Raw genomic sequence first — 13,725 nt, forward strand, 5'->3', positions numbered from 1 at the left:
CATAGTGACAAACACTCAGTGAAAAGTGTGCAAAACACAAATGAACCAGGTGGAGGAGGTCAAGTGAAAGCCCACCCAGGTTCAGTGTCAGATTCTGTTGTCACCTCATCCTGCACAGGCATCACGGTTTTATGCCAGCAGGCAGCCCAACACTCCTTCTTTGTGTGGACAGTATCTCTGGGGCAGCAAGCGTCTACGTAGCAGAGCTGGTTTGGGGAAATAGAAGGTGAAAATTCTGAATTACAACAAATTATGAATTACTGCAATGCATCATTTTTAAGTTTTCTTTTTCTGGCAGGAAAGAAAGATGCCTTTCCCAGAGTTTATTTGGAGGAACTGACGGGGCTTGAAAAACTGGCCAGCGCCAACTTTGTGTTCTTCTTCAAGAGCAACAGAGAGATGCTTGTGAAAATAACCATGAGAACAACCTTGGCCATGGCACGGAAAAAACACATGTTTTCTCATTTATCCAATGGTCCTGTATTGTAGGGCTCGCAGATGAGGAAACCCCCCGAGACATGAAGCTAGGAAGTCTGAGAACTGGTGAGAATCCAGTGCTGGAAACATGCTCTCTTCTAAGAAGCAGGTAGGAGAGAAAGGACCCCAACATTCAACCTGGTGCCAGAGACCAGAGCATATGTGGCTATTCACGCTTACATATAAATGACTCAGCATTGCATGAAACTAAATCTTGGGTTCTCAGCTGCACTACTGTGTATGTGTGTTTCAGCTACTCAGTCATGTCCAACTCTTTGAGACTTTGTGGGCTATAGCCGGCTAGTCTCCTCTGTCCGTAGGATTCTCCAGGCAAGAACACGGGAGTGGGTAGCCATTTCTTTCTCCAGGGGATCTTCCCAAACCAGGGACTGAACCCAAGTCTCCTGCCTTGCAGGTGGATTCTTTACTATCTGAGCCACCAGGGAAGCCCCCAGCTGCACTACTGCAAGCCCTCAGTAGCCCCCCTGGCTGGTAGCGAGAGTGTCAGAGAAGAAAGAAGGGTTTCACTGTCAGAAGGTTCTATTGGGCAGCATCAGTCTAGCACTCAGGAAAGACGTCATGGCTGGGAGCGGGGAGGGGGTGCTCAGCAGGATCTGTAGATGGAGAATGAAGCCAAAGAGACAGCCTGAGTTACCACATGCGCACAGCAAAGCACTGGTTGTCCCTGGTCATTCTGGACGCCCGGTCCATCCACAGCACACCTTTCTCTCTGTGTGAGCTTGGAACTCCTGCTTGTTGCCAAGATAAAACAGACCACCGGATGCTCCGTGGAGAACCAAGAGGAAAGATGTATCATTTCCCCCTTCAGTCTGTCAGTCACATCATTAATATAGATGCGATGAATGAAGGCAACCTCTTTCTTGTTGCCTGTGAACTGCTCAAGTGCACACCCGCAAGCTGACAAGCAAGTGATCGCCCCCCACCCCATCTACATCCTGCTGATGCTGTCAATCATCACCCAGTCACAGCTCCAGCTGACGGATGACGGGCCAAGAGCTGGAGTCTCAGTGCTTGCTGATCTGTATCCAGCGGCAGTTAGAAGCCCAGGGCTGGAGTCCAAGGCAAACTGGACACAGGTCAGCAGCTACGATGTCGTGGGCTGATCACCTGAAGCCTTTGGGATTCAGTTTCTACTTCTCCAATGGGGGAGAGGGCGTGGTTCTAAAAATCCCTGTGAGGATGATGAGATGAGATGATGCAGGGAAAATGGTCTCAGTGCCTCGTGCAACGCAAGCCCTTAAACAGTCACTGTTGTCGATATTGTTTAAATAAGGCAGATGCTCCACACATGGCCTCCACACATCCCCTCCCAATTCCCCGAAATTAGAAATATAACAATGTTACTTCGAATCAGCACGTTCAAATCTTGTAGATTTTCCCTCTACCCACTAGTTGCCAGTAGTGTCCTCTGTTTAGTTGTGATGATCAAAACTGTCTCCAGACATTCTCCAATGTCCTCTGGAGGCCAAACAACCCCTCGTTTAGGAGCACTGTTGTAGACAATAAAAAGAAAGAAGGACGGAAGCTCAGAAGGGAGGGAGAAGGTGCAATACTACATTCAAACACAAAACACATGTCCAAACCATTGTGTTGAGTAAAAAAAGAAAAAAAAAAAAAAAAAGCTAGACACAAAAAAAGTGCCCAGAAGGCATGTGGTTCCACACACATGAAGTTCAAGAACAGGCAAAAATCAACCAGTGGTGATCCCATCAGAGCAGTCATTATCTAGGGAAAGGTTGCTGCCAGATGGGTTCTGGAAGCTGCTTATACAGTGGACACACATGTACAAATTCATCAAGCTGTACAAATAAGAGTAATTAAGTTTACTCTAGGTTTGTTAGATCTCAGCTGGAAAGTATTTAAAAAATAGATGAGGAAGCCATAGCCATCTGTCTCCTGGGGCCTCCTCGCCCTTCTGACCCCACCGCCTCGCAGAAAACCTAGGCATCAGCACCATCACTCGTCTCTGCTGCTCCTCCTCTTCCCCTTCCTCACTCCCATCTCCATTCAGACACAGCAGCTCAGGGCTCCCACAGACACGGGTCTCACAGCAGAGAGTGGATCACTCTCTGGTCCACTCGCATTGCAACTCAGGCTGCAATTCTCTCCCAAGAACCTAACAATCTCTATAGAGCCCACCTTGGGCCTCCAGTTCCAATCTGCCCTCCTTTTTCATGTCTAGAGCTTTTTTTTTTTTTTTCTTTCTTTTTTTACTCAACACAACTCTTTGGAGATGTGTTTTGTGTTTGCATGTAGTATTGCAAATGCTACTTTGAATCAACATGTTCAAGAGTAATTTCTCCCCTCATTTCATAGTTCCAGACCAGTCCACAGCTGACTCTGACCCTGGTGGGATCCAGCAGTGTTGGCAAAGCCCCAAGCTGTGGCCTGGGGGTTGGCAAGCAAGATGGGCCCTTTGTTTAAGGTCCTCTCGCAGAGTCTGGGATGAAGGGCAGATGGCTCTGTAACGACTCATCCTCCCTGGAACGTGAAGGGATCCAACCACTGCGCTTGGACGCCTGGAGTCACAGGAAGCTGTGTATCCACAGGAGCCTGGGGTGGACAGAGTACCAAGAAGAGCTCTAGTTTACACTTCCATCATTTGGGTTTCCCTGGTGGCTCAGTGATAAAGAATCCGCCTGCCAGTGCAGGAGATGTGGGAGATGTAGGTTCAATCCTTGGGTTGATCCCTGGGTCGGGGAGATCCCCTAGAGGAGGAAATGGAAACCCACTACAGTATTCCTTGAGTGGAAAATCTCATAGAAAGAGGAGCCTGGAAGGCTACAGTCCACAGGGTCACAAAGAGTGGGACATGACTGAGTGACTGAGCACACACACACCCTTCATTCAGCTGAGAGGTGTGGAGTCTGAGTCCATACCAGTCTCTGTAGGAGGCAGTGTGAATGCAAAATCAGGACCCTCTCCAAGGTTGGGATGCAAATAGCCAGTGAGCACATGAAAAGATGCTCCATGTCGTTAGTCATTAGGTTAATGCAAATCAAAACCACAGTGAAATACCACTTTAATCCCACTGCTGCTGCTGCTAAGTAGCTTCAGTCGTGTCCGACTCTGTGCGACCCCATAAACGGCAGCCTACCAGGCTCCCCCGTCCCTGGGATTCTCCAGGCAAGAACACTGGAGTGGGTTGCCATTTCCTTCTCCAATGCATGAAAGTGAAAAGTGAAAGTGAAGTTGCTCAGTCCTGTCTGACTCTTCAAGACCCCGTGGACTGCAGCCTACCAGGCTCCTCCGTCCATGGGGTTTTCCAGGCAAGAGTACTGGAGTGGGGTGCCATCACCTTCTCCCACTAGGATGGCTAAAATCAGAAAAATGGACAAGAATATGTGTTAGTGACCATGTGGAAAAATCAGAACTCATATGCAACACTGGTGGGAATGGAAAATAGTTCAACTGGTATGAAAAACAGCGTGGCGATTCCTTAAAAAGTTAGACATAGAATTGCCACAGGATCCAGGAACTCCACTCCTAAGTATGTATCCAAAAGAATTGAAACAGGGACTCAAACAGGAATGTGTACACCGACATTTATAACTGCATTATTCATGATAGCCAAAGGGTGGAAACAGCCTAAATGTCCATCAGAACAGAGAAGCAAAACATGGTGAATATACACAATGGAATATTCTTCAGCCACAGGAAAACTATGAAGTACCAACCCAGGCTACATATGGAAGATCCTCAAGCACATCATGCCAAGTCAAAAAGCCAGCCACTAAAGACCACGTTGTGTGATTCCATGGATATGTCCTTCTGTTCAGTCACTCAGTCATGTCCAACTCTGCGACCCAGTGGACTGTAGCCCGCCAGGCTCCTCTGTCTGTGGGGATTCTCCAGGCAAGGATACTGGAGTGGGTTGCCATGCCCTCCTCCAGGGGATCTTCCCAACCCTGGAATCGAACCCAGGTGTCCCACATTGCAGGCGGATTCTTTACTGTCTGAGCCACCAGGGAAGCTTTCCATTGATATGAAATGCCCCAAACTGGCAAATCCATAGTGACAGAAAGTAGATTAGTGGTGGCCAAGGGCTGGGGCGGGGAGAGGGAGAAATGGGGAGTGTCTTCATTTGGGAGTGATGAGAATATCTGGGAATGTATTAGAGGTGGTGGTTATACAACACTGGGAATGTATGAAATGCTGCTGACTTGTAGGATTAAAATGGTTAATGTTATATTATGTCTATTTTGCCTCTGTTTTTTAAAAATCAATGAGATAATCCTTGTTCTGAGAAATCCCAGAGGAGGCCTACTATTTGGACGGCAAGGACACATAAAAGCACATTATTCTGATTATTTATTGCTGAATAGCAAATTCTCCAAAATCCAGAGACTTCAACCCACTTTACTTTGCTATCAATTTATGGGTCAGAAACTTGGACAGGGCACAGCGGAGATTAATTGTCCCTGCTCCACTATGTACTGGGAGTCTGCTGAGAAGACTCAGACAGCCAGAGAGTCTTCTGGATGCCTCTTTACGCACCTGTCTGGGACCTGTGTGTGCATGTCAGTCACTCAGTCGTGTCCAGTGACTTCATGGACTGCAGCCTGCCAGCCTCCTCTGTTCATGGGATTCTCCAGGCAAGAATGCTGGAGTGGTTTGTCATTTCCTTCTCCAGGGGATCTTTCCAACCCAGGAATCAAACCCATGTCTCCTGCGGTTTCTGCATTGGCAGGTGGATTCTTTACCACTGAGCCACTTGGGAAGTCTGGCACGCAGGCCAGAGTGATTTGTAGGTTGCGCTCAGCAGGGACCCAGAACACCATCACTGGACCATTCTATGTGACTTGGGCTTCCTCCCAGCATGGCAGCCTCAGAGCCTGGGCAAACCAGGCAGAAACACTCTAGAGACTTTTAACCCACCATGTTGTCAGATAGAATCACTCCTGCCATATGCTATTGGCTGAGGCAGTTACAAACCCACCCACCTTCGAGGGAGGGAAAGTGAAAGTGAAGTCGCTCAGTCGTGTCCAACTCTTTGCGACCCCATGGACTGTAGCCTATCAATCTCCTCCATCCATGGGATTTTCCAGGCAAGAATGCTGGGGTGGATTGCCATTTCCTTCTCCAGGGGATCTTCCGACCAAGGAATCGAACCCACGTCTCCCGCCTTGCAGGCAGACGCTTTACTGCTGAGCCACCAGGGAAGCTCTAGATCTTATATCTCAGTGAGAGGAATGGCAGAGAATTTAGGGATGTGCATTGAAACCTCCACACCCATCACTAGGGTGTTAAATAACTCATGCCCACCTATATAATGAAATCTGGCTTCCCTGGTGGCTCAGTTGGGAAAGAATCCACTTGCAATTCAGTAGACCCAGGTTCTATCCAGGAGTTGGTGATGGACAGGGAGGTTTGGCGTGCTGCGGTTCATGGGGTCGCAAAGAGTCGGACACGACTGAGCGACTGAACTGAACTGAACTGATCCCTGGGTCGGGAAGATCGTCTGGAGAAGGAAATGGCAACCCATTCCAGTATTCTTGCCTGGGAAATCCCATGGACAGAGGAGCCTGGTGGGCTACAGTGCAAGGGATCGCAAGAGTCAAACACGACTTAACGACTACACCACCACCACCACATAATGGGATACTAAGCTCCTGTCAGAAAGAATGAGGCAGCTGCATGATGCACTGATAGGCATGCTCATTTGAGGTACAGATTTAAGTGAAAATAGGCAAGGGGTAGAGAAGAGTGCAAAGAAAGGGGGAATGTGGTTACAGTAACGGCTTATACACGCACAGACTGTGAGGATGCACAGGAAATTAGTAACAGGCTTGTTTCTGGGGAGGCGAAATGGGGGCTGGGGACGCTGTCAGGAAATGCAGACATATCATTTCACTTTCTATCATTTTGCACAATTTTTTTTCACTATGTGTCTATATAACCGATTCAAGGGAAATATTTATAAAAATTGAAAATAAAGGAATAAGTTAGACAAACACTGGTGTGGAAAGATGCCAAGGCATTGTTTTGAAATTCACTTGTTTTGCTTCATATGCATAGTACAATCACAATTATAGACAAAACAAAGGGATACACATATACACACTCACAATCACCCTCATGAAGGTCAGGAAAGACACGTACAAAACTGGAAGGAGAGACATAGGATTAGGTGGGGGTAAGACTGCTTCTTTTTACTCCCTTTGCTTCTGGATCTCTTTTATCTTTTATAATAAGAATGTTTGAAAACTATGAAGATGTTCTAAGTTTACAACTTTAGACAAGAGACTTCACCATACAGCATGATGTGTGTGAAGAAGGGAGCCAAGAACAGTAGAAGGATATAGGAGGGCAGCTGAACGGATCTGGCAGTCAGGGAAGGCTTCCTGGAGAAGGAGGCATCTGAGCTCTCAGAGCCTATTGTCTCTCCCTGAGTCAATGGATGAACAGTCCTAGACAGAGCCCTTCTTCTTGGTCTCACCTTCTTCTTGGTTTCTTCTTGGTCTCACCTGCTTAATCCAAGAGGAATAAGTCCTGGTAGGACCTGCCTCACCCTCCTCTGTTCAATGCCATGAGCAAGTGCTGGGCCAAGACAGAATAACTATAAGTGTGGGAGCCCCTGCTTCTCTTTTCTCTCTTTTCCCTGAATTTTAAACTTGGATCAATTAATTAATAATCACCACTTTGAGCGAGTTATTGCTGAAACACTTTGTCTTAACTTAGAGAGGAGTACTATGATGATCAGGGTTCCAGTTTTACAGATAAGAAAATGGAGGCTCAGAGGGGCTAAGTGACTTGCTCTAGGTCACATAGCTGGAAAGTGACAGAACTGTGATTCTGAACTCCCAAAGTCTGGCTCCTCAATCCAGACCCTTATTCTCTCACTGGGCTGCCTGGCCTCTCAGGTGCTCTGTCTGCCCCCAGTAGCCCCCAAGTCCCTCTGAATCCAGTAGGTTTCTCCCTCTCTCCTTTCCTCTGCCCCCATCTCCCTTCCCTCATTTCTGCAGCCAGAGTGGCCTTAAGGAAGTTCAGCTTCCTTCAAAGACACAGTGCATTTCAGCCAGCTCCCATTGCTGAAGGCACCTCCTAAACTCTTTAAAATTTATTTATCTAATTAAAAACCTCTCAGCAGCCCAACACACTGGAAGATTTCATTTTTAACCAACACACAGTCAACCCAACCTGTCTGGGCAGGGCAGTCCCATCCCAGGAGCATCACCCCCACCGGGCCTTGGGAGGCCAGGGTGACCAGAACAGCCATCCCCGCCCACAGAGTCAGAGCCAGCCAGCTGCGTTTCCGGCCAGTGAACCTGCCACTCAAAGCCCCCTTTTTAATTAGCTCCATATCTCAGGCGGCCGGAGCACGTGGGCAAACTTCTGTCTGACTTCACTGCGAAGCCCAAGCACATCCCAGTTTGCTTTCTAAGAATAGAAGCGGGGCTGGGGGAGGGAGGAGGCTGGGATCTAAAAATGAATTTGCAACCCAGAGCAAAACAACCCAGCCGAGGAGAGGGGAGAGAAAGCAACACACATGCCCGCAGCCCGGCCCGGTGGGGGCTGTCTGCTGCCATCCCGGGTGTGAATCGCGGGCCTGGCAGTCTGCCCAACTGTCTGGCAGGGACGGGGGTGGGGGGCGGCGCGGCTCATGCCAGGAGCAGGCAGCTGGGGACACCCATGGGAGTCTGGATGTTTTCTGGGCGGCTTGGTTTTCCCCAGTAGACAGCAGTGACTCACACGCTTGCAGGCTGGGCTCGAGGGTTCAGGAGAGCCCCAGATGTCGCATGAGGTTTCAGGCACTCAGGGGCCAGATGCCTGGGGGGCAAGGGGTGAGATTCCACCCTCACTCCGGATGGCCTCCACTTAGGAATTGATGGAGGTGGCAAACTTACCTGCTAAATATAACAAAATCAGGAACAACAAGAATAATAATAACAGCTCCTGTTTATTGAGGTTTCACCCTGCCCATCACTGCTCTGAACACTTAGCCTGAAAAAGCCGATCTGAGCCTCATGACAACCGTGTGGGGGATGAGCTACTCTTGACCCCCTTCTACTGATGAAGAAACTGAGGCCTGAGAGTTTGTCTCATGTCCAAGGTTGGTCACATGCTCAGGAAAAGGTACCCAAGGATCGGAACCCAGGTGAGCCTCAGGCGTGGCCCGGGCCCTTCACGTCTCAGCAACAGCATCTCATTCCTACCCTGAGCGATGCCTCCCCAGCCCAGAGGGCACTGCTGTAGGCCAAGGACCACCAGAGGCCGACTACTGTCAGGGAGATGCTGCTGAGATGTGAAGGGCCCAGGCCACGCCTGAGGCTCACCTGGGTTCCGATCCTTGGGTACCTTTTCATGAGCGTGTGACCTTGGACGTGGAACAAACCCCCAGGCCTCAGTTTTTTCATCAGTAGAAGGGGGTCAAGAGTAGCTCATCCCCAGTGAGGCTGTCAGGGGTCCCTGGACCCAGCATCAAGTAAAAGACTACACAGAGAGGGCTCTTCCCTTTCCATTGTCTCTCGTCTTTTCTAGTGAGATCCGTCACGGAAACACTCTCCGTGGGGTGTTAGCTTGTGGTTTGTCCTGAACACCACCCCCACCCAGCCCTTACTAGGCTCCCTCCGGGACAAAGAGAGCAGACTAGCACCCCCTAGATGTTGATGACACTTTGTTTTCTTTGTATTTTTTTCCATCTTTACAAAGAGTGACCCCAAATTTCCTTTTAAGGTCTTGATACTGAAATTCGCTTTTAAGATAAACTCAGTTTCGAAAGCAAGTCCAGTGTTTTAGAGACAGATACTGAAATATTTATGGATGAAATAACATGATGTCTGGGATTTGCTTCAAAAGAACTGGGCATGAGGGTAGACTCTGAGTAAAGGTACATAAAGATTGGCCATGAGCTGAAGTTTTTTGATGCTAAGCTATTGGGTAGAATAGTATATTAAGTATAATTCTAAATATGTTTTATATATAATTTTATATAAAATTTATTAAAAAGTTAATATACTAAAAGTTGGTAAAGAAACTGCCTGCAATGCAGGAGACTCCAGTTTGATTCCTGGGTCGGGAAGATCCGCTGGAGAAAGGATAGACAACCCACTCCAGATTTATAGTAATATAATATAATATTTATAGTACGCTAATATATTTATTATAACATCAGATCAGATCAGTCACTCAGTCGTGTCCGACTCTTTGGGACCCCATGAATCACAGCACGCCAGACCTCCCTGTCCATCACTAACTCCCGGAGTTCACTCAGACTCACATCCATCAAGTCAGTGATGCCATCCAGCCATCTCATCCTCTGTCGTCCCCTTCTCCTCTTGCCCCCAATCCTTCCCAGCATCAGAGTCTTTTCCAATGAGTCAACTCTTCGTATGAGGTGGCCAAAGTACTGGAGTTTCAGCTTTAGCATCATTCCTTCCAAAGAACACCCAAGGCTGATCTCCTTCAGAATGGACTGGTTGGATCTCCTTGCAGTCCAAGGGACTCCCAAGAGTCTTCTCCAACACCACAGTTCAAAAGCATCAATTCTTCAGTGCTTAGCCTTCTTCACAGTCCAACTCTCACATCCATACATGACCACAGGAAAAACCATAGCCTTGACTAGACGGACCTTGGTTGGCAAAGTAATGTCTCTGCTTTTGAATATGCTATCTAGGTTGGTCTTAACTTTCCTTCCAAGGAGTAAGCGTCTTTTAATTTCATAGCTGCAGTCACCATCTGCAGTGATTTTGGAGCCCCGAAAAATAAAGTCAGCCACTGTTTCCACTGTTTCCCCATCTATTTCCCATGAAGTGATGGGACCAGATGCCATGATCTTAGTTTTCTGAATGTTGAGCTTTAAGCCAACTTCTTCACTCCCCTCTTTCACTTTCATCAAGAGGCTTTTGAGTTCCTCTTCACTTTCTGCCATAAGGGTGGTGTCATCTGTATATTTGAGGTTATTGATATTTTTCCCAGCGGTCTTGATTCCAGCTTGTGTTTCTTCCAGTCCAGCGTTTCTCATGATGTACTCTGCATATAAGTGAAATAAACAGGGTGACAATATACAGCCTTGACGAACTACTTTTCCTATTTGGAACCAGTCTGTTGTTCCATGTCCAATTCTAACTGTTGCTTCCTGACCTGCATACAAATTTCTCAAGGGGCAGATCAGGTGGTCTGGTAGTCCCATCTCTTTCAGAATTTTCCAGTTTATTGTGATCCACACAGTCAAAGGCTTTGGCATAGTCAATAAAGCAGAAATTGATGCTTTTCTGGAACTCTCTTGCTTTTTCCATGATCCAGTGGATGTTGGCAATTTGATCTCTGGTTCCTCTGCCTTTTCTAAAACCTTGCTTTTCTAAAGCAAGTTTCTCTTGCTTGAATATCTGGAAGTTCACGGTTCACGTATTGCTGAAGCCTGGCTTGGAGAATTTTGAGCATTACTTTACTAGCGTGTGAGATGAGTGCAACTGTGCGGTAGTTTGAGCATTCTTTGGCATTGCCTTTCTTTGGGATTGGAATGAAAACTGACCTTTTCCAGTCTTGTGGCCACTGCTGAGTTTTCCAAATTTGCTGGCATATTGAGTGCAGCACTTTCACAGCATCATCTTTCAGGATTTGGAATAGCTCCACTGGAATTCCATCACCTCCACTAGCTTTGTTCGTAGTGATGCTTTCTAAGGCCCACTTGACTTCACATTCCAGGATGTCTGGCTCTAGGTCAGTGATCACACCATCATGATTATCTGGGTCATGAAGATCTTTTTTGTACAGTTCTTCTGTGTATTCTTGCCATTTCTTCTTAATATCTTCTGCTTCTGTTAGGTTCATACCATTTCTGTCCTTTATCGAGCTCATCTTTGCATGAAATGTTCCTTTGGTATCTCTGATTTTCCTGAAGAGATCCCTAGTTTTTCCCATTCTGTTGTTTTCCTCTATTTCTTTGCATTGATCGCTGAAGAAGGCTTTCTTATCTCTTCTTGCTATTCTTTGGAACTCTGCATTCAGATGTTTATATCTTTCCTTTTCTCCTTTGCTTTTCACTTCTCTTCTTTTCACAGCTATTTGTAAGGCCTCCCCAGACAGTCATTTTGCCTTTTTGCATTTCTTTTCCATGGAAATGGTCTTGATCCCTGTCTCCTGTACAATGTCACGAACCTCATTCCATAGTTCATCAGGCACTCTATCTATCAGATCTAGGCCCTTAAATCTGTTTCTCACTTCCACTGTATAATCATAAAGGATTTGATTTAGGTCATACCTGAATGGTCTAGTGGTTTTCCCTACTTTCTTCAATTTAAGTCTGAATTTGGCCATAAGGAGTTCATGATCTGAGCCACAGTCAGCTCCCGGGCTTGTTTTTGCTGACTGTATAGAGCTTCTCCATCTTTGGCTGCAAAGAATATAATCAATCTGATTTTGGTGTTGACCATCTGGTGATGTCCATGTATAGAGTCTTCTCTTGTGTTGTTGGAAGAGGGTGTTTGTCATGACCAGTGCATTTTCTTGGCAAAACTCTATTAGTCTTTGCCCTGCTTCATTCTGTATTCCAAGGCCAAATTTGCCTGTTACTCCAGGTGTTTCTTGACTTCCTACTTTTGCATTCCAGTCCCCTATAATGAAAAGGACATCTTTTTGGGTGTTAGTTCTAAAAGGTCTTGTAGATCTTCATAGAAGCATTCAACTTCAGCTTCTTCAGCGTTACTGGTTGGGGCATAGGCTTGGATTACTGTGATATTGAATGGTTTGCCTTGGAAACGAACAGAGATCATTCTGTCGTTTTTGAGATCACATCCAAGTACTGCATTTCAGACTCTTTTGTTGACCATGATGGCCACTCCATTTCTTCTGAGGGATTCCTGCCTGCAGTAGTAGATATAATGGTCATCTGAGTTAAATTCACCCATTCCAGTCCATTTCAGTTTGCTGATTCCTAGAATGTCGACATTCACTCTTGCCATCTCTTGTTTGACCACTTCCAATTTGCCTTGATTCATGGACCTGACATTCCAGGTTCCTATGCAATATTGCTCTTTACAGCATCAGACCTTGCTTCTATCACCAGTCACATCCACAGCTGGGTATTCTTTTTGCTTTGGCTCCATCCCTTCATTCTTTCTGGAGTTATTTCTCCACTGATCTCCAGTAGCATATTGGGCACCTACTGACCAGGGTAGTTTCTCTTTCAGTATCCTATCATTTTGCCTTTTCATACTGTTCATGGGGTTCTCAAGGCAAGAATCCTGAAGTGGTTTGCCATTCCCTTCTCCAGTGGACCACATTCTGTCAGATCTCTCCACCATGACCCGCCCGTCTTGGGTTGCCCCACGGGCATGGCTTAGTTTCATTGAGTTAGACAAGGCTGTGGTCCTAGTGTGATTAGATTGACTAGTTTTCTGTGAGTATGGTTTCAGTGTGTTTGCCCTCTGATGCCCTCTTACAACACCTACCGTCATACTTGGGGTTCTCTTGTGGGGTATCTCTTGACGGCTGCTCCAGCAAAGCGCAGCCATTGTTCCTTACCTTGGACGAGGGGTATCTCCTCATCACCGCACTTTCTGACCTTCAACGTGGAATAGCTCCTCTAGGTCCTCCTGCGCCCGCGCAGCCACGGCTCCTTGGACGTGGGGTTGCTCCTCCCGGCTGCCGCCCCTGACCTAGGACGTGGGGTAACTCCTCTCGTCGCCACCCCTGACCTCGGACATGGGGTAACTCCTCTAGTCGCCGCCCCTGACCTCGGACGCGGGGTAGCTCCTCTTGGCCCCCGCCCTTCGGGCATGGGGTCCTCCCGGCTTCTGCTCCTGACCTCAGACGTGAGGTGACTCCTCTCGGCCGCGCTTTAGTGCGCCCGTCACAGTCCCCTGCACTTTACATTATAAATTACATATAAAACATTGAGTTATGTTATTGATTATATAATTAATAATTGTATTATATAACTGTGCCAAGTCACTTCAGTTATGTCAGACTCTGTGATCCCATTGACTATAGCCCGCCAGGCTCCTCTGTTCATGTGATTTTCCAGGCAAGAATACTGGAGTGCATAGCCATTTCATTTTCCAGGTATATAAACGTATTCATTCTATATAATGTTATGTTACGTATGGTTTGTGTTTTATGCATTATATATTATGGGTATCTTATACAATGTTGTTTAGGCTACTTTTATAAGTATTTAAAATTTTCCACAAATACAAATGATTTTTTAATACTATATAAAAAATGTTTTTAACTAAGTTGTTGTAAAGAAGAAGTTAAGTAAGAGCTACCCAGAGATAGGACTTC

Source organism: Bubalus kerabau, chromosome 13, assembly GCF_029407905.1.
Source record: "Bubalus kerabau isolate K-KA32 ecotype Philippines breed swamp buffalo chromosome 13, PCC_UOA_SB_1v2, whole genome shotgun sequence".
In the NCBI taxonomy this organism is placed as follows: domain Eukaryota; kingdom Metazoa; phylum Chordata; class Mammalia; order Artiodactyla; family Bovidae; genus Bubalus; species Bubalus kerabau.